The sequence below is a fragment of the Microcebus murinus genome, chromosome X (genome assembly GCF_040939455.1).
Source record: "Microcebus murinus isolate Inina chromosome X, M.murinus_Inina_mat1.0, whole genome shotgun sequence".
Taxonomy (NCBI): domain Eukaryota; kingdom Metazoa; phylum Chordata; class Mammalia; order Primates; family Cheirogaleidae; genus Microcebus; species Microcebus murinus.
This window is the reverse complement of record NC_134136.1, coordinates 90903648-90922967: the sequence shown is the minus strand read 5'-3', so window position 1 is coordinate 90922967 and position 19320 is coordinate 90903648.

Genomic DNA, 19320 nt, shown 5'->3' with positions numbered 1-19320 from the left:
ATATTTTTGTGGTGACATATGCAGATTTCTGCTATGTAGCCAGCTTTTGCAGCAGAAATCTCTGAGGGTCTCACCCTAACCACGTACAAATCATTAGTCTCACTGTTATCAATGCTGACAAGCTGGTACAAACATCCCAACCTCCTCATACCCATGGTTACATGGCAGCACTATTAATCAATAGGTTTCATGCCTTGGCCAGAGATCAGTGCTATACAGGTACATTTCTTATTTCAACAGAATAACAGGCCAATTGTGGGCATGCTGCAATTAACTCTCACAGCACAGATTGCAACTCTAAGTAGCAATTCTGAATTCTAAATTGCAATTCTAAATAGCAGTTCAAAATTTCAAGGTGGTAACAGAGCCAGCTATGGAGAAATTTAAGGCAGCTTTTGTTTCCAGGCAGGGAGATCAGCAAGTGCAAAGGCCCTGAGGCAGGACCGTATTCAGAGAAAAGCAGGAGACTCTCTGAGATCAAGGCTGAATGAGTGATGGGGAAACTTAAATGATGTCAAAGATGTAAGGAGCAGATGATGGGTGGAAATCTGAATCACGCGGTCTTCCAAATGTTTTCCAAGTCTGTCTTGCTTTTTTCCCTTCATGTTGTAATGAATATATCAGTTCCAGTTAGAACAGGGGTCCTTAACATGTGTGTCTATGGACATAATTCAGGAAGCCTGTAAATTTAAATTGTAAAACATCTTACTTTTACTAACCTGTAACTGAAATTGAACATTTCCTTCCATTAGGAATGCAGGCAACCAGAATAGTATTAATATTAGCAGTATTTGTAACTCTGCCATCCATAGATATCACAGATTTTTATATCAGATTATAGTTATTGCAAATATTCTGAAATATCTTTTATGTTCATTACTTCTTTGAAATTACTGACCTTATTAACCTACTGCTAGATTGTACATGATCATGGTCTTCCTGTCTTTAGATCAAATGATGAAGTTGAATGTTTTCACAACTAGAGTTTAACACAGAAAGCTCTGGAGCATCCTGATGTGTTTGAGAGATTATCTTTGCCTTGTAAAATGAACTATGAAAGTTTTTAATTCCATTTGCAACAATGTATCTCTATGGAGGAGCTTTTCAATATTTGAAACCACTGAAACAAAAAATTGGTGTTGATTAGATATTCAACATGGCGTGCCTCCACGGTTTCATGTTCTTTTTGAAAATAAGCAACAATAGCCTTCACACAAAAACATCTTTAAAAAGTCTTGTAGCTCTCATATAGGTACTGTAGTGTTATTTTATTTGTTTCTATTTAGGGTGCTAACAAAAAAGCACATATATTACTATACTATAAATTTATTCATTTCATTCATTTTACAAGAGCCATTAAGGTATACTTCACATACAATTCATAGACCTTTACCAGCTTAAAAAAAAAAAAAAAACAACAAAAAAAACGACTCAGCAAGAACATTTTCTATTAGCTGTTCCAAACACATATGCAAGGTCTCCAGGATAACAGCTGGTATCTTGAGAAATTGAATTTTCCAGTGCCAGGTAAGGTTGATGAGGTATTAGCTCCTGAATGGAATATATCATATAAAATTTGACAAGCTTGAATTAATACCTAATGTTCTCGAAAGGGGTCTGAAATGATTGGAGAGCAATCAGGGAGCATTCCCAAAGAGGCCCCAGGCAACACGAAAGCAGATAAATAGGAAAGTGCACCCCATTAGCAGGTCACAAATGGACTGGAATGGGCTTGTTATTGCTGAGGAGAGAATGGAAGCTTAAGGAGATGTGTGAACACAACAGAGAAACGGCACTGAGGCTAATATTTCCCTCTCAGGTAACCAGAGATTTGTGGATAGTGTTAGACTATTTTGCATTTGGCTGAAGGTCCTATTTAAATAAAGAAAAAGGGCCTGTATGCTGAGAAATATGTGCCCCTTGATTCCGTTTCAGTTGTTGATTCGGGGCTGTAACCACATCTGAAAATGGTCTAAATTCGATGCTGACAACCAACATTTAACCAGACAGCCCTTTCTCCACTCTGTGCAATGCAGTGGAATCTCCTCGGGTTCTCTTGGGCTCACTGATTTCTTGGGCCTGCAGAGGTCCTTAACTGGGGGCTATTTGATCCCTTCCCTGGGGACATTTGACAATGTCTGGGGATATTTTTAGTTGTCGCAACTGGAGGGTGCTACTGGTATCTAGTGGGTAGAGGTAAGGGATGCCAATCAACACCCTGCAGCGCACAGGACAGCCCCACGACAAAGAGCTCTCTGGTGCAGAGCGTGAATAGTTCCAAGGAGGGGAAGCCCTGCTGTAGAGGATCCTGCACGTAGCTGCCTGGGAGGGTCAGGCTTGCAGAAATGAAGGCCTTGAAGGAGGAGCAGAAGTGGCCAGGTAGGGAAGGGAGGAAAAGTCATACCGTTTTGTCTCTTCTGACACATTTCCAAACACAACTCTGCTTTGCATTTCAGATTGTTTCATGTAAATTACTCATTTCTTTCCTGATTTCATCTTTCCTGTGGATGTAAAAGGGGTAGCCAAGATCAGAGAGGGCTACAGTAAGGCTCTGGCACCACCCAGAAAAGCACCCACATTTGCAGCTCCTCTGTTCAATAAATCTTATACTAAACTATCGATATCTATCAATCATAGTATACTGTACATACAAGTATATGTTCTCTTTCTCCTAGTTCATACTATTTTTAGTTCTTATTCAAATAAAGAACTTGAATGTAGTCGTAACTCATGTAGGAGACCCGCTGAATGATAATAGGATTTTCAAGCAACATTCCAACCTCAACCCGGAGCTGGAATTAGAGATAATCTGCCTTGCTTATGGAAAGGAGAAGCCATGCATGGACAATGAAAATGAAGGGGAGAGAAATAAGGAAGCACAATCTTACAGAGTCGTGGGAGATGGAAATGGTACTCATACCAGACCCACAGTGGATTGAGAAGTGGGGCAAACTTGTAATAAGTTGCTGTCCTTAATCACATCTGGTGGTGGCTTTTCCCTCTACACAATCCATGGCCCATTTATTTCACCATCTTGTGGTCCACTGGCTGCTAACTATTGCTGTTCTGATATTTGTTAATGAAAGCCCAAGATATTTCTAAGCAAAGTAATTGGAGGTTCTGGGAAACAGAAAGAACTCCAGAGACAAAGGAATGGCTTTTAATGTCATGTTTTTGTAGGTTGGAAGAACAGATGTTAGGGCTCAAACAGGCTTTTAGAGGATCCCTTCAATCGCCACCTAGGCTGTCCCTTGCCTCTGTTCACTTAAGCAATATGGCTCACTGTTGCCCTGCATGCTTTATGATCCATGAAGCCCCAGTTAGTCTTATCCAGCTCCATGATGTAAATGCCACCTGTACACCAACAACTTCCAAACATAAGAACTGAGACATGACCATATGATTTGGCTATCACCAATACAATAATCAAACAGCAACTCAGCTTCATTAAGTGTCTGAAACTTGATCATAGTATATTGAAAACAAATGATAGGTGAGGAAGTGAAGAGGGCCATTCTTCCAAGAAGGAAGCAATGATGAAGTTCTGGTAAGAGAAACTCTTGGCCAGTCCCTTAAGGAAGATGCCTATAATGCCAGTATTATACTTCTGATTTTAGCTGCAGCTGAGATGGACAGTTCTTGAAAATCTAGACCCAGCTGGCACAAGGCCCCGCCTCAAGTGCATAACTTTCTGCATTCTGCTTCAAGGTCTTTTCTGACATCTTAGAAGCTCACTAGGCCCTTGTACAAGCACAGACCAGAAATATGAGAGAAGTGCCCTCAGGAACTACACTCATAATGGGGAAGGGAGCTAACATATAAATACTCCAACCTCCTATCTTTAGTGTGGTCATTTTTCTGTTTGTCTGGTGGAATAGAGCTTCCATTTAACACAGCAATTACTTTGATAATGTACCCTGAGATTTTTCTTTTCTTTCTTCCATATCCCATTCTTTCTACTCACTCATTCATACTTCATTGCTATTGCCAAATGTCTTTGCTTGGATCTTGCCATTACCAGCACAGAGTGAGCTCTTGGCTCTGCAATCGTGGCACATTAGAGATTTACTGAGCATGCTCACATTCTGTACCAAATACCCTCTGTGGATACTAAGTCGAATTCCAGCCCTTCTAAGATCTCCCCTGGACTACAGGGGCTAAAAGAGTAGAAACTATGTCTCCCAGATGGCTTGCCATCAGGGTTCCAGTTTCATTCTGTTAATGAGGGCATAACTTGGAAGGCTATTATCTTCCAGTGGTGGTCGGAGGCAGGTGACAGGGGCTGCAGATGCACCCCTGAAAACTGCCTACTTCAGCATTGCAAGCATCTGTGGCCATTGGTGGCAATTCCTGTCATCCTGTACTTTTTATCAATTTCTTTGACTTTCTCTCCTTCGACCTTTCCAGGAGTTGCATAAGCCTCTAATTCTCTTATGATAAATCCTTTCCTGCTCAAAATACCTAGAATGGCTTCTGTTTTGGGGGCCAGACCATGATTAATACACATATGTTATCTGTTTCTTGAGAGAAAATGTCTAATAATTATATTTGACTTGCAAATGTTGATGGATAATAGGTGAGGGAAAGGTAACAAAATCCAGCTCAGTTAACAAAGCAAAGGTATATTGAGAGATGTTAGAAAAACAAAGCAAATGCATTACATTGGATGTCAAGGTGAAAATCATTTCAAGAGAAGGAGGACCCTTGATGATGAATATTCTTTTGTTTCCCAAGAGATGCCAGCCTGTATCAAGCTGATGGATATAAAATAGTGCAGGTTTAAAAGTCAAGGAATTGGAACCCTCTGTAAGTCCTTGCAGGTAAATGAAGGAGGAAAGACGAGACATTGGTTTCTTTGGAAACCTCATTGACATGCATGTAGTGACTGTGTTATCTGACTTCTCGTGGACGCTGATGCAGTGAAACTGGGAATTGTGTACTGTGTAGTGCTGTGAAGTGAAAAGTACAATTTACTGCAAAAATTAAGAATTCTGAGTTACATGGCAGTTTCTAAATCTATATATAATGCTTTCTTGACAGACCTGGAAGGTAGCATTCTAAAGGATGGTATTTTAAAAAAACTCTTCTGATCTGCTGGAGAATAGAATGAAAGATTCCTTTCTCCTGTTAGTTGGAGTAAAATACTAGTGCCCTAGTTATAGGAGTCCAAATGTCTGAGTCATACAAAGAATGGACACTTAAGTTAACATGTTTCCAAAGTAGCCAATTGTTTGACATTCCCTATATAAAGCTTTTTAATACCATTCACCCAGAGATTGGAGAAGAATTTATTAGTCAATAATTCTAATTCATAATCTATGATTTTGATAAAATATTGAGGGTATAGTTATAGAATGCACCCCAATAAAAAGGTATGTGTATGAGGGTTCTCCAGAGAAACAAAACCAATAGGATGGATTAATGGATGCATGGATAGTAGATAAATAGATAGATATGCAGATAGACAGATAGATGGATGAATTTGTTACAGGCATTGGTTTATGAAATTGTGGAGGCTGAAAAGTCCCAAGAACTGCAGTCAGCAAGCTAGAGACCCAGGAGATCTGGTAATGTAGCTCTAGTCTGAAGGCCAGCAGTCTCAAGACCCAGGAAATGCCAATGTTTCAGTTGGAGTCTGAAGGCAGGAAAAAAAAAATGATGTCCCAGTTGGAAGGCAGTCAGGCAGGAGGAATTTCACCTTATTCAGTCTTTCTGTTCTATTCAGCCCTTCAACCAATTGGATGAGGCCCACCCACATTAGGGAGGGCGATTTGCTTTACTCAGTCTTATCGTTTAAAATGTTAATCTCATTCAGAAACACACAGAACAATGTTTGGCCAAGTGTCTGGGCATCCCATAGCCCATTCAAATTGACCTACAAAATTAAACATCATACCATGCAAATTCTGTGAAAGGGAACAAGTGCTTTCTGGCTAAGAACACTCAGAATGGATATATATATTCACTTGGCAAACATTGTCAAGCCCCAACTCAGGAAGAGTTCCTGTTTTAGTTGTCAGCAATACATTGACCCTATTTTCAAGGATGCCCTAGTGCACTAAGAGAAACAGACAAGATTTGGATAACTGCACCTTTCCTTGTCATCTCCTTTATTCAGAAACTCACTACATGTTGAATGAAGCCAAACTCAGGCTTTTTATGTTGTTATTGAAACTGAAGTATGTATAGGACGCAGAAGGAGCATAGTCAAGGTGCTCAGAGGGAGATGGAGATGGGCTCTTGAAAGGATGACACCTGATCTGTGTCTTAAAGGACCAGCCACATTTTGCTAGAAAAAGAAGAGGATGTAAAGAGTATGTCAAATGACAGATGCAAGAAAGAGAACAGCACATTCAAGAAATTATACGTAGTTATCATGAGGATTAAATGAAATAATACATTTAAGCACTAATGAAATAATGGCTGTAAACACCAATATCTGGCATTCATCCAATGTTAACCCTGGTCTGCCTTTCCCCTTTCCCTTATATTCTTTGAGGAGACCATGAAGTTTTCAAGTGTCAGGGAATATTTGGATAACAGAGAAATACTTCCATGTAATTCACTAGTCTTAAAGAAATCATTTTCGCCTTGTAGAAGCTGTACCTTAACAGATGTTTCTGAGTGAATTTATTCATCATATCAAGCATTGCTTTGCAATGTGGGATGCTTTTCAAAAGCCCCTTTTGGGTGAACAGATTGTGTTGCTGCTGAGGGAATTCGCAGGAATGAGGCAATCACTGTAATTCAAACAATTTCTCCTCATTTAAGAGTACCAACTGCTTATATTAGTATTGACATGATCCATTTATGAAGCATCTTAGCACAGTTGTCTCTGAAGTTTTTGGCTGTCAAATGGTCATCAGAACTGGGTTGACTGTAATTGCAAACAAGATCCTTCTGATGTCATTATCAAAACCTTTACTGAATAGCTACCATGTGTGTTCTCAGTTGGATGGCTTGTATGTGATGCCACAACACGGGGAAACTGTGGCCTAACTTTTCTATTCATCCAGCATCATTGTTAGAATGCCTACCACACTATGCTGACCATATGAATACAGTGATAAATGAGGACCCCCCATAGTCGGTCAGGGAAAAAAGATACATAAACAAATGTGTATGTGCAGCAAGAAGTGATATTATTCTTAAACTGTGAACTGGATCAACACTACCTTTGACTTTTATGCACCAACCTGTCACAATAGATGCTATGTGTGCTTTATAAACATTGCATTTTCTTGAATGCATCATTATAAGAAAGTAATGAATTCTTTGCAGCTCACTAAGGTGACAAAGCTGTTCATAACAACTTCTTGATAATCCATCAGATGCTTAATTTAACTTTCACTTTTCCTTCTCATCTCTTTTGTTCAGAAACTTACTGCATGCTGAATAAAGCCCAACTCAGGCTGTATTTATGATGTTATTAAATCTGAGAATGTAGGATAGTGATCACTGGAGTGGCCATGGCTTGCCTAGGAATTTGGGCCTTTCTGGAGAATGATGTGAGAAGAGTAAAAATGATTTGATTTATGCTGAATAAACATCATTTCAGTGGTTGGGATGGTTGCTAGGTAAAAGGGAATGAATAAAACTAGAGGTAGTGAGTCTAGTTAGGAGATGATGGCATTAATTCCAGAGAAAAATGATGAGATCCTAAACCAAGCCTGTACCACTGGGGAAGAGCAGAGGGAGTGGATGTGAAGGAGAAAATGTTAAAGAGGTAGAATAGGCATGCCAGTGAAACTGGACATTGTGTGAGAAGGAGATGAAGAAGGCTAGGATGACACCAAATTTCTGACTTGAGTTCCTGTCTAGATGGTGGTACTATACATCAGAATTAGCCGATGGGAGAAGGAGTTTTATTGCATTGCTAGAGTGGGGAGGGATAATTAGTAGTTTTTTGGATATATAGAGTAGAAAGTTTCTAGGACATTAGAAGTCAGATGGTGATTTGTCACTGGACATCAAGAAAGTCTGGCAGTAGGTGACAGGAGAAATCATGAGCTTGATTGAGACTTCCCAGACAGAGAATGTACCAGGTGAGAAGAGAACACCAAACTGAAGGATCTTTTACTGATTTTTACTTATGTTCCGTCCACTCAGGGTGGATCCAGAGCCCAAATATTTAACTGTAATATTATACTACCTATCTTCCTATCTTTTTATAGCTCTATCTCTTTTATCCATCCATCCCATTCCATCCATCCACACACCCATCCATCCATCGATCCATGCATTCAAACATCTAGCCATCTATTCAACTATCCATTATTTTATTCAAAAAGAGAATTTAAAGATTCTCACAAAGAAATAAGTAGGTAACCATATAATATCCAAAGCTCCATGAGAGATAATTAGGTTGAAGGGATTGGGAAAGTTTTAATGAAATTCAAATTATGAATATGATTTTGAAAGCCTGGGGTGAAGTGAGGAATAAGAAGGGGACATTTCCAGCAAAGATTATCAAGGACCAATATATGAGAAAACTTTACTTCACATTTTTTCTTATTTTATTCTTACAACCATCCTGTTAAGTACAATGAAAGTGCCATATAAACAGTAGAGTTCTTTTCAATGTAAGGTATTATCATAGAGGTAGATGCAGGGACACTTCCTTTGTCTCATACATCTCCAAGACCAAGTGCTTTTAGGTATTGGACCAGTGATTGACCAAGAAATTAAATAGCTAGCAATGCTGATTTGTGTGTGGCTGGGGATTTAATTGTATTTTGCTATTTCTGCATTTCTGGCAAGTGTAACTGTGGAGCATGGTTTGTTAATTTGTACACATGTGCACTGCAGCTGCGGTTTAAATAAAACCCATTTATTCCTTGTTTCTTGCCAAAATGGAGTTGTAGTATCTTTTTGAGTCCAGTAAAAATATAAACAGACTCCTCCCAGAAGACTCCAATTCGTAATATCATGAAACAACAGCACCCTGATGCCCTTCTCCTTGTAACAAACTGCCCATCTCATGACTGAGAGTCACTTGGGGTAGGTTACCTTCTGCACCCCTGCCTTTTTTTTACCACTGAGTCCCAAGATCTCACTTCTCACCTAGTTCTTTTATAGCCCCAGAGTGAAGGAATTGAGATAATGAGTTTTGACTCTTCTGGGTTACTCTATCTGCTCATTTTATCACAGCCTTCAAGGTTCTGGCCTTTGGATTTGCTACAAGATTCCTATTAGTGTATCAGACTCTCAATTGTACCCTCTTTTGATGACCATGCTTCCTTGAATGCTCCTGTCTGTCAAGAATATTCTGTCTTAGCTTATGGATTAACTATGTTCAGATTTCCAGCTAGCAAAATGTTTTAAGCGATCTGCAGGACATCTGAGAGTTCTGGTCCTGAGCATCCCATGAAGGCTGCAGCTCACCTTTAGGGTTCAACATGGCCCCAGTAGCCTGTAGAGGGTTGGGGTAGAGAAAGAATAGACTGATTCATTTTTATTCTGGTAAGGATCATGCCAACATCAGCAGTTGAAACCCATTTTAATGGAGTTCTTAAGTTTTTGGATAACTCCTTCCAGTTCCAGGCTTATGGCCACCATCAACTGAGGTGGAAGAAACATTGTTTTCAATGAGCCGTATGAGGTATACACTGACAAGTTTTCTCCAAAACCTCTGGTCTCCAAGAACATGGCTAGACTACTTCCCAGCATTCCTTGAGGTTCATTGTTGCCATGTGATTGAGTATGACCCATGAAATGTAGAGAGAAGTGGAAAAGGCCACGTCCAGCCCTGGCTCATGAAAACTTTCACTGGGCCCTCCATATTCTTCCTTTCCTGGAGGATTGGAATGGAGGGCGCCCTCTGGAGGATACTTTGGGAGCTACATGTTGACGACAGTGCAGCCACAGATTAAAGGGGTCTAGGCTCTGAATCACTGCTTTGAGAAAAGCTGCATGACTGGTTACACTGCACTGAAATGCTATGTGAGTGAGAAATAAACCATTACTGCGTTTAAGCCACAGAATATTGAGGGTGTATCTGTTAAAGAGGCAAGTGTTACTTTGTCTAATAGGTGGGTCTAATAGGCCCTAATAAGGGCCTGGGTGTTGTGTAGAAATTGATGCTTGGAGAGAATTCTGCTATAGAAGAAAGGTTGACAAATCAGAGGGGAATTCCATGGCTAGGGAGTTCCATGTGAATGGTTCCAGGGGTCCTCAAAGTACGGCCCCTAGGCCACATGTAGCCCGCTAAGGACATTTATCTGGCCCGCCGGGTGTTTTTGCCACCGCTGCCTGTCCTGCTTAGCAGCCAACTAGTCCCTGGCCCACAGTGCGCATGTGTGGAATGTGTGCCACACTCTCCAATGGCCCTCCAACGGTCTGAGGGACAGTGAACTAGCCCCCTGTTTAAAAAGTTTGAGGACCGCTACACCCTCACCACTGTATCACAGTACTACCTGAGAACGTATCACAAATTCAAATCCTTGAGCTCTGCCCATGAGAGGGTTTCATTCAATTGAACTGGGAAGGGATATGCGTTTTAAACATTAGCCTACATTATTGTGATGCAGGTGGACCAGGAAGGCTATTTTGAAAAGTGAACAGAACATGGTCTTGCACAATGCTAAGGACACGTTTATCAAACGAATAATCAAATAAACAAGGAGCAAGAGCAGAGGAAGCAAAAATGAGATTGCAAATGGGGAGACACGAGGAAAGAAGTAAACATTAGGGGAAAGCCTGGCCCTGAGGCACATGCGAAGGTGGGGACATTTTGTCACAGGTGGCTGGGGCTGATGATTGTAGACGAGGCATATGGAGTATGCTCCTGAGCTCGCCAGCCCTAATTTCCCGGGGGAAGCCCTCTGTTTTGAGGAGCCTGCCTTTCATCAGGCATTTTATGTACATCCTGCTGTCACCGTCCTCTTACAAGCTGCTCCTCTGCTAGAGGCATTTTCATGGCTAATGTCATTGACTTCATTTGAGATTCTGGGGGCAACAGAAAACAGAGAATACTGTGTAGATAGATTTAAAAATCAGTTGTCACACTCAGCTTTTACTCATTTGCAGCACAAAATTTAATTTAAGCCAAAGAGATGAGATTTCTCTAGTCATGCAGCCTCCTTATCTTGTTTTCCTGATGCCCAAGTAATAAGGCACCTACCACTTTGCTTTGCTAATATAAATATCATTTTGTAATCCACCCAGGGCTCTACTGGTGCTAATGGCCAACCAGGGTCAGGCAGGGAGCAAAGAAGGGGTTAAGCTAACATGGGGAGCTAAGGGGGCGTGATGAAATGCACCTTGAATAATATGAGTAGATGCCACTTAGAGGCTGAAGGTGATAGCAATACATATTAAGGCGTGAGGATGGAGAACATGAGCAGGACATGTCAGGTGGACTAACAAACAATCCGGCAGGCTACCAGCTGGTGTCGCACTGTATGCACCTTCCCAGTTGGGCTGTGTTAAAGGTTTCATATGTCCTGAGGCAATAGCCTAATATGTTTCTTTGCAAATAAACACAATGCCCTTATGTCCAAATGTCCAGTAAAGGTCAACAGTTAATTATTGACATTATATCTTTAAAAGTTTAAGGTATGCCAACATATTGGATGAACATTGCTCTGAGAATGTCAACTAGAATCAAATCTTCACTTCTTAAAACATTATAATGGAAATATTATCATTTTAATATCATATCAGGCCATCATAACAAGAGCTACTATTTATGGAACACTCAATGTGTAGTTCATACTGTGCAAAGTACTTTACACATGTTGCTTTATTCAATTCTGAAAACAACCTAGTGAGACCAAGACCTTGACTCCACCAGGTTGGAGTCAAGAAAACTGAGAATTAGAGAAGAAACACGTCCAAGGTCTTAAGCCTTGCGAACGGCAGAGCCAGCCTTTAAACCTCGAGATAATTGCTTCGGTATCGACATTTAAAAAAAAAATATTTTTTAGCTAACTTTTATTAGGGGGGATATAATGAACCCTTGCACCCATCATATCCTTTAATCTTCCCTACAGACTCACGGATTAGACATTGTGATCCCCATTTCGAGATGAAGGAAACAAAGGCGTAGAGAGATTAGGTGTCTTGCCTAAGATCGTAGAACCCTTAAGTATGATAGACCTGGGATACGTTGATCCCAAGAGTTTCTGACTGGGCTTTTAACTGCTATTCTCTGCTGTTTCTCATGTGAGTCAAGCTGCAGTTTGGAGCTCCCTTCAATCTCCACGGTCCCGCCTGTCAACCTGTTAGATGTGCCACTGAGGGAGGGTATCCTTTATTATTTAAAACTGCAGTCTCTAAATTGTTGATGCTGCTGGAGTTGTGAGGCTCTGGGGAGCTTCTAGGAGGGGCCTGGGAGATTAATTTTGGTGGAAATGCTGGCAGAAAAAAAAAAAACACGTGAAATGGTGGATGCTTCAGAGATTTAAAATAAATTGCTGTGTGTGTGTGTTATTTCCTTCTCATAACACTCTCGGGGGTTGAATAAAGGAAAGCTATCGGATGCCTGCTCTAGCCTCAGTGCTGTCCCAGGAGCGTCTGAACTGGGGCCAGGTATTTGCCTGAAAAAGGAACTCAGGCGTGTATAGAAATATATATGCAGCTGGCATCAAACGGGGCAAATGTTTAATCTGTCTTTTGAATAGATTAACAGTTGGCTTCAAGAAGGCGCTTCTGACGTTTGGCTGCATAGACCAGGAGGAGAGGCTGTGCTACATAATGAGGATTAGGACCAAGGGGGAATTAATTGTGTATCTGCAATTAGCACAAAATAGCCATAAAATTATTTCCAGGAAGAGCCACATTTCCTCATGTCAAACAGGGATTGAAAAAAAGCACCCGCACAGGACCTTTCCTAACAGTGTTGGAAAGGGTTTGCTTTCAAAAGTGGCATGGCATAGAGCTGTACTGCCCTATATGGTGGCCACTGGCCCCATGTGGCTGTGGAGCACTTGAATTGTGGCCAATCCAAATTGAGATGTGCTGTAAGAGTAAAGGACACACTGGATTTCAAAGACTTAGTAGGAAAAAAAGCCAAATATCTTTTCAGTATATTTTTTAATGCTGATTACATGTCAAAATGATAATATTTGGGACATATTAGGCTAAATAAAATGTGTTATGCAAATTAATTCTGCCTGTTTGTTTTTGCTTTTTTAAATGTGACTACTAGAAAATTTGAAATTGCATACATGGCTCATATTCTCTTTCTATAGAAAGGCAGTGCTTTTCCATTCTGAGCATGGACTTTGAGGTCCAATATTGGATTAAAGTATCTCTGCCACCCTCTTGCTGTGTAATTCTGGCAGAAGAGCACGTTTCTGAGCTTCAGTTTCCATTTAGGTAAACTGGGCAAGCTATTACCTAAACCTAGCATTATTATGATAGTAAAGAAATGAGCTTATTGGAAGTGGCTGGCAGAGTGGCCTGCACTGGATAAATATTAGTTTTCTTTTCCTCTTCCTTCTTGCTGCATAATTTTTAACACTTGAGGGAAATGATTTTGAATTTTGGTTCCTATAACCTAGCAAACTACTATTCAAATGTAAAGAAAAACAGATTGAAAATGTAAGCTGAGAGAGAGAAAGATGTGAAATAAGAAGGTAGTAAGCAAAAATCCAGAAAAAGAAAGTAATCATTATACATGATTATAGATGTAAAAGTAAAATACTACAACTAACAGTACAGTCCTGGTCCTACAATCCTAGGTGTTACTACATTGGAGATAAATGGGAGAGAAAGGGGGAAGTGAGAGCACTATCTTGTTCAGGAGGAAAATTTAGATACTCATGGACTTTGAATATAAGTAAAATACTATAATTTTAAATATCTTTGTTAAAAATTTGAGAGTATTAACTAGCAGAATTGAAATTAGTTCTAGGTCACTAAAGGGAAGTTAAATGGTATAAAAAATAGTCAATCAACACAGCAAGGAAGTAAAAAGAGAAAACAAAAAGAAGTCATAGTAAACAGATGCAGTGAAATAAAATGATATGAATAAATTCAAGAATATTAATAATGGTATGAAATGTGGGTTAAGTACACCTTTACAAAAAAGACAATGAAAAACTCAAATTGGTTATAAAATTAAAAATCCAGTTATTTGCTGTTTATAAGAAATACCTTAAAGTGAAATATTAATAACACGGAAAAATGAGAAAAAGTAAAGGATGGAAATGATATATAATGAAATGCTAAAATGAAAGAAAAAAGGAATAAAGGACAAAAAAAAGAAAGGGCAGAAATATTAATATTGTTAAAATAAAAGTGAAGGTCAAAAGTAGTAAATAAAAGAAATAGTTTATATTGACAATAGATACATTTATTTACGAACAACAGATTGTTTTTTTGAAACATACAAAGGGAAGACAAATAGAAATACAAGAGAATAGACAAATGCCCGATCACATTGAAAGCATTTAACATAACTCCCAGAAACTGATATAAAACACAAAATTGTTGATATGTATGGCTTTTAATTACACATTTATAAAGCTTAACTTTATATATTTTCATAACCAACAAACCAAATATAATATTCTCTCCAAACATGTATGATAACAAATTCTCCAAAGCCTAAATCACAGACCAGATTTTCTGATCACAGTGCAACCAAATTGGAAATTAGACAAAATAAAAGCCAAAGAACCCAAATAATTCCTGTGATGAAGATGGACAAAAGCAACTTATTTAATAGGTCACTCAAGATCAATGAGAGCCCTAGAAAAAAACAAAACACATAGGATATGGTCAAAGAAGAGCTTGAAGAAAATATACAACCATGAACACATTTCTTAGAGAAGTAGAGAGAATAAAATTAGTATTAGAATCCAAACCCAATAAAAGAACAATGGGAAACCTAAAAGAAGTAGAAATAATAAATTATAAAGATAAAGCAGACATTAATGGTATTTTTCTATAAAATATAGAGTTGGTCAATAGAATACAAACCTCCGTGTTTTAAAATACCCACCCCCCAAATTGTCTATCCTTTGACAAATCTGATGTTAAGAAAAATAAAGAAAACATGAATAGATAATCTTAGGAATTAAAAAAGGACATAATATGAGATATAAAGAAAATTTTTATCATAAGAGGATTTGATATACAACTTTGTTAATAAATTTTGAAACTTAAATGAAATTAATTTTTAGACTGTATGAATGCTTAAAATTGACTCAATAAGATGTATCAAAATGGAATAGAAGAATAATCACAGAATAAATTGAAATGACATTCAAAAGTCTATACCCAGAAATGGTCCACACTCAGGTGCCATTTTTTTTTAGCAATTTCTCCAAAACCTTTAAATGCAGATAGTTTCCATGCTTTATGAACTATTGCAGAGCATATAAAAGTATGGAAAGCTCCCAGACTCACTTTTTGAGGTTAGTATTATATTGATAGAAAAATCAGAAAACTCTCTCTCTCTCTCTGTCTCTCTCTGTCTGTCACACACACACACACAGACACACACACACACACACAAACATTTTGCCAACCTAACCTATGAACTTGTATGCAGAAGTCCTAAGCAAACTTAGCATTTGAAATCCAGAAGTGTATTAAATTATGATTGCCTAATGATTAAGTAGGGTTTATCCAAGTAATGCAAGGATGGTTTAGAATTTGGACATTGATAAATGTTACTTATGACAACAACAAATTAAAGGAGTCAAAATTAGTAGTCATCTCATGTATGCTGAAAAATCATTTGACAATTAAATTCAAGATTGGTTTCTCTTGTCCTTCATCAAGAAATTTAAGAAGCATTTTTATCAAATCCAGGAAGGATACAAAATGCCCATTCTCACCACTGTACTGCCAAAGCAAGAAGATAGGGAAAGACACAGAAGCCTAAATATGGAAAGAAGGGAGAAAAGTGCCTTTGCCTGAAGATAATACTGATTATCTGCTTTGAAAATACAAAAGATTTTTCTGAAAAATTATTAACACCATGAAGAATGCTCATATAATTAATAAGATACAAAGTAAAAATATAAACATTAGTGGCCTTCTTATACTAACAACCTACTTAGAAATGGAATTCTTAAAAGATTATATTTGCAATACAAACAACAATAGCAAATACACTTTAAGAAATAAAACCAGGACGAAACCTAATACAATTTATAAGACTTAGATGAAGAAATTTAAAATAAAATCTTTACTGAGGGATATGAAATAATATATGCAAAATGCAGTTATGTCATGTTTCTGGATGATAAAACTCAATGTTGTAAGGATACAAGCTTTTGCCAAATTCATTTATAAGTTAAGTGCTTTCCAACTCAACATTCCAACAAGAATTTTTAAAAAGAAGTTTACAATCCAACCCTATAATTCATATAGAATGGAAGATATATAATAAAAGCCAAGGGAGTTTTAAAAAGGAATATTGAAGATAACTTGCCATATTAGAAACAAAATATTTTATAAATACTCTATAAAGCCACAGGACTTCAAATAAAACCTATTGTACTTAAGGCTAACAGAAGTAAATTAATAGAACAGAAAAGGGAATTCAGGAATTGATGCATGTTTATTTGTAATTAGCAGATGACTAAGTTTACTGGGTAAAGATGGACTAGTCAGAAAAAGAAACTGACATAATTTGCTATCTTTATGAAAAAAACAATATTTTAGATTCTTAAAGCACACAATTGTATTTTTTATATATTTATTTAAATTATTTATTTATTAAATACATTTCCATTGTATTCAAGAGCTGTATGTAAAATCAAAATTATAAGCCGGGCGCGGTGGCTCACGCCTGTAATCCTAGCACTCTGGGAGGCTGAGGCGGGCGGATTGCTCGAGGTCAGGAGTTCGAAACCAGCCTGAGCAAGAGCGAGACCCCGTCTCTACTATAAATAGAAAGAAATTAATTGGCCAACTAATATATATATAAAATTAGCCGGGCATGGTGGCGCATGCCTGTAGTCCCAGCTACTCAGGAGGCTGAGGCAGCAGGATTGCTTGAGCCCAGAAGTTTGAGGTTGCTGTGAGCTAGGCTGATGCCACGGCACTCACTCTAGCCTGGGCAACAAGCGAGACTCTGTCTCAAAAAAAAAAAAAAAAAGAAAAAAAATTATGAAAGCATTAGAGAAGATTTAGGAGAACATAAACAACATAAAATAATCTTCAAACTGTATTGCTATTTAAATAGAAAAAGAGAAAGCACACCACAATACATATCATTTGTTATGTCAAAGTAGAGAAAAAAGTGAAACATGAGCATAGAACTAGGAAGATCCATATCAATATGCCTTCCATGGTTACTTCTAGAAAGCACCTAAGTCCAGCAGGAGAAAAAAATGAAATTATGAGAATTCCTCAAATGTAATATTATTCAGCCATGAAATAAGAATCGAGGGGATATATAATATATATTACTTACACAGAATAATCTTTAGGACATTTTGTTAGTTGAATTAAGGGGCAAGTCACCAAGCAACATGTATATGTATATATGTAGATGTATAGTCACGCACCTTATAAAGACATTTCAGTCAATGACAGACTGCATAAAGGAAGGCGGTTCCATAAGGTCATGATGGAGCTGAAAAATTTTTGTTGCTTAGTGACATTGTAGACATTATAACGTCATAGCACAATGCATTACTCACGTGTTCGTGATGATGCTGGTGTAGATGAATCTACTGTGTTGTTAGATGTATAAAAGTATATTGCTTTCCACAGAGGTTGAACCAGTTTGCAGTCCCACCAGCAGTGTAGGAGTGTTCCTCTCTCTCCGCATCCACACCAGCATTCGTTGTTTGGAGACTTTTTGATAAAGGCCATTCTCACTGGAGTTAAGTGATATCTCATTGTGGTTTTGATTTGCATTTCCCTGATGATTAGAGATGTTGAGCATTTTTTCATATGTTTGTTGGCCATTCTTCTGTCTTCTTTAGAAAAGTTTCTGTTCAAGTCCTTTGCCCACTTTTTAATAGGGTTATTTGATTTTTTCTTACCGATTTTCGTGAGTTCTAAGTATATTCTAGTTATCAGCCCTTTATCGGATACGTAGGATGCAAAAATTTTCTCCCATTCTGTAGGTTGTCTGTTTACTTTCATGACTGTTTCTTTGGCTGTGCAGAAGCTTTTTAGTTTCATCATGTCCCATTTATTTATTTATGTTGCTGCTTTGATTACCTTTGGGGACTTCTTCATAAACTCTTTGCCTAGGCCGATGTCTAGGAGAGTGTTTCCAACATTTTCCTCTAGAATTCTAATAGTTTCATACCTTAGGTTTAAGTCTGTTATCCAGAATGAGTTGATTTTTGTGAGAGGTGAAAGGTTATATGGAGATACCTTAAAGTGATACAAGTGAATCTACCATTTGATCCAGCAATCCCATTGTTGGGCATCTACCCAAAAGATCTAATGACACTCTACAAAAAAGACACCTGCACTCGAATGTTTATAGCAGCACAATTCATAATTGCAAGGCTGTGGAAACAGCCCAAGTGCCCATCAATCCAAGAATGGATTAATAAAATGTGGTATATGTATACCATGGAGTACTATTCAGCTCTAAGAAACAATGGCGATATAGCACATCTTATATTTTCCTGGTTAGAGCTGGAACCCATACTACTAAGTGAAGTATCCCAAGAATGGAAAAACAAGCACCACATATATTCACCAGCAAACTGGTATTAACTGAGTAGCACCTAAGTGGACACATAGGTACTACAGTAATAGGGTATTGGGGAGGGGGGGAGGGGAGAGGGGGGTGGGTATATACATACATAATGAGTGACATGTGCACCATCTGAGGGATGGTCATGCTGGAAACTCAGACTTGTGGGGGGAGGAGGGGGAAAGGGCATTTATTGAAACCTTAAAATCTGTACCCCCATAATATGCCAAAATAAAAAAAACCCACATAAATAAAGCCTATTTCCAGTTGAAAAAAAAAGTATAGCACATATAGTTATGTACAGTACATCATACTTGATAATAATAAATGACTATGTTACTAGTTTATAGATTTACTTACTATACTTTTTACTGTTATTTTAGAGTACACTCTTACTTATTAAAAAAAGTTAACAGGTCCTTCAGGAGGTCTATCAGAAGAAGACATTTTTATCATAGGAGATGACAGCTCCATGCATGTTTTTGCCCCTGAAGGCCTTCCAGTGGGACAGGATGTGGAGGTGTAAGACAGTGATATTGATCATCCTGACCTTGTGTAGGCCTACGCTAATTATGTGTGTTATGTCTTAGTTTTTGACAAAAAAAGTTTAAAAAGCGAAAAAAAAATTAAATGGAAATCACCTAATGACACATTTTTCAGAATGTATTTCTGTCATTAAGCCATGTATGACTGTA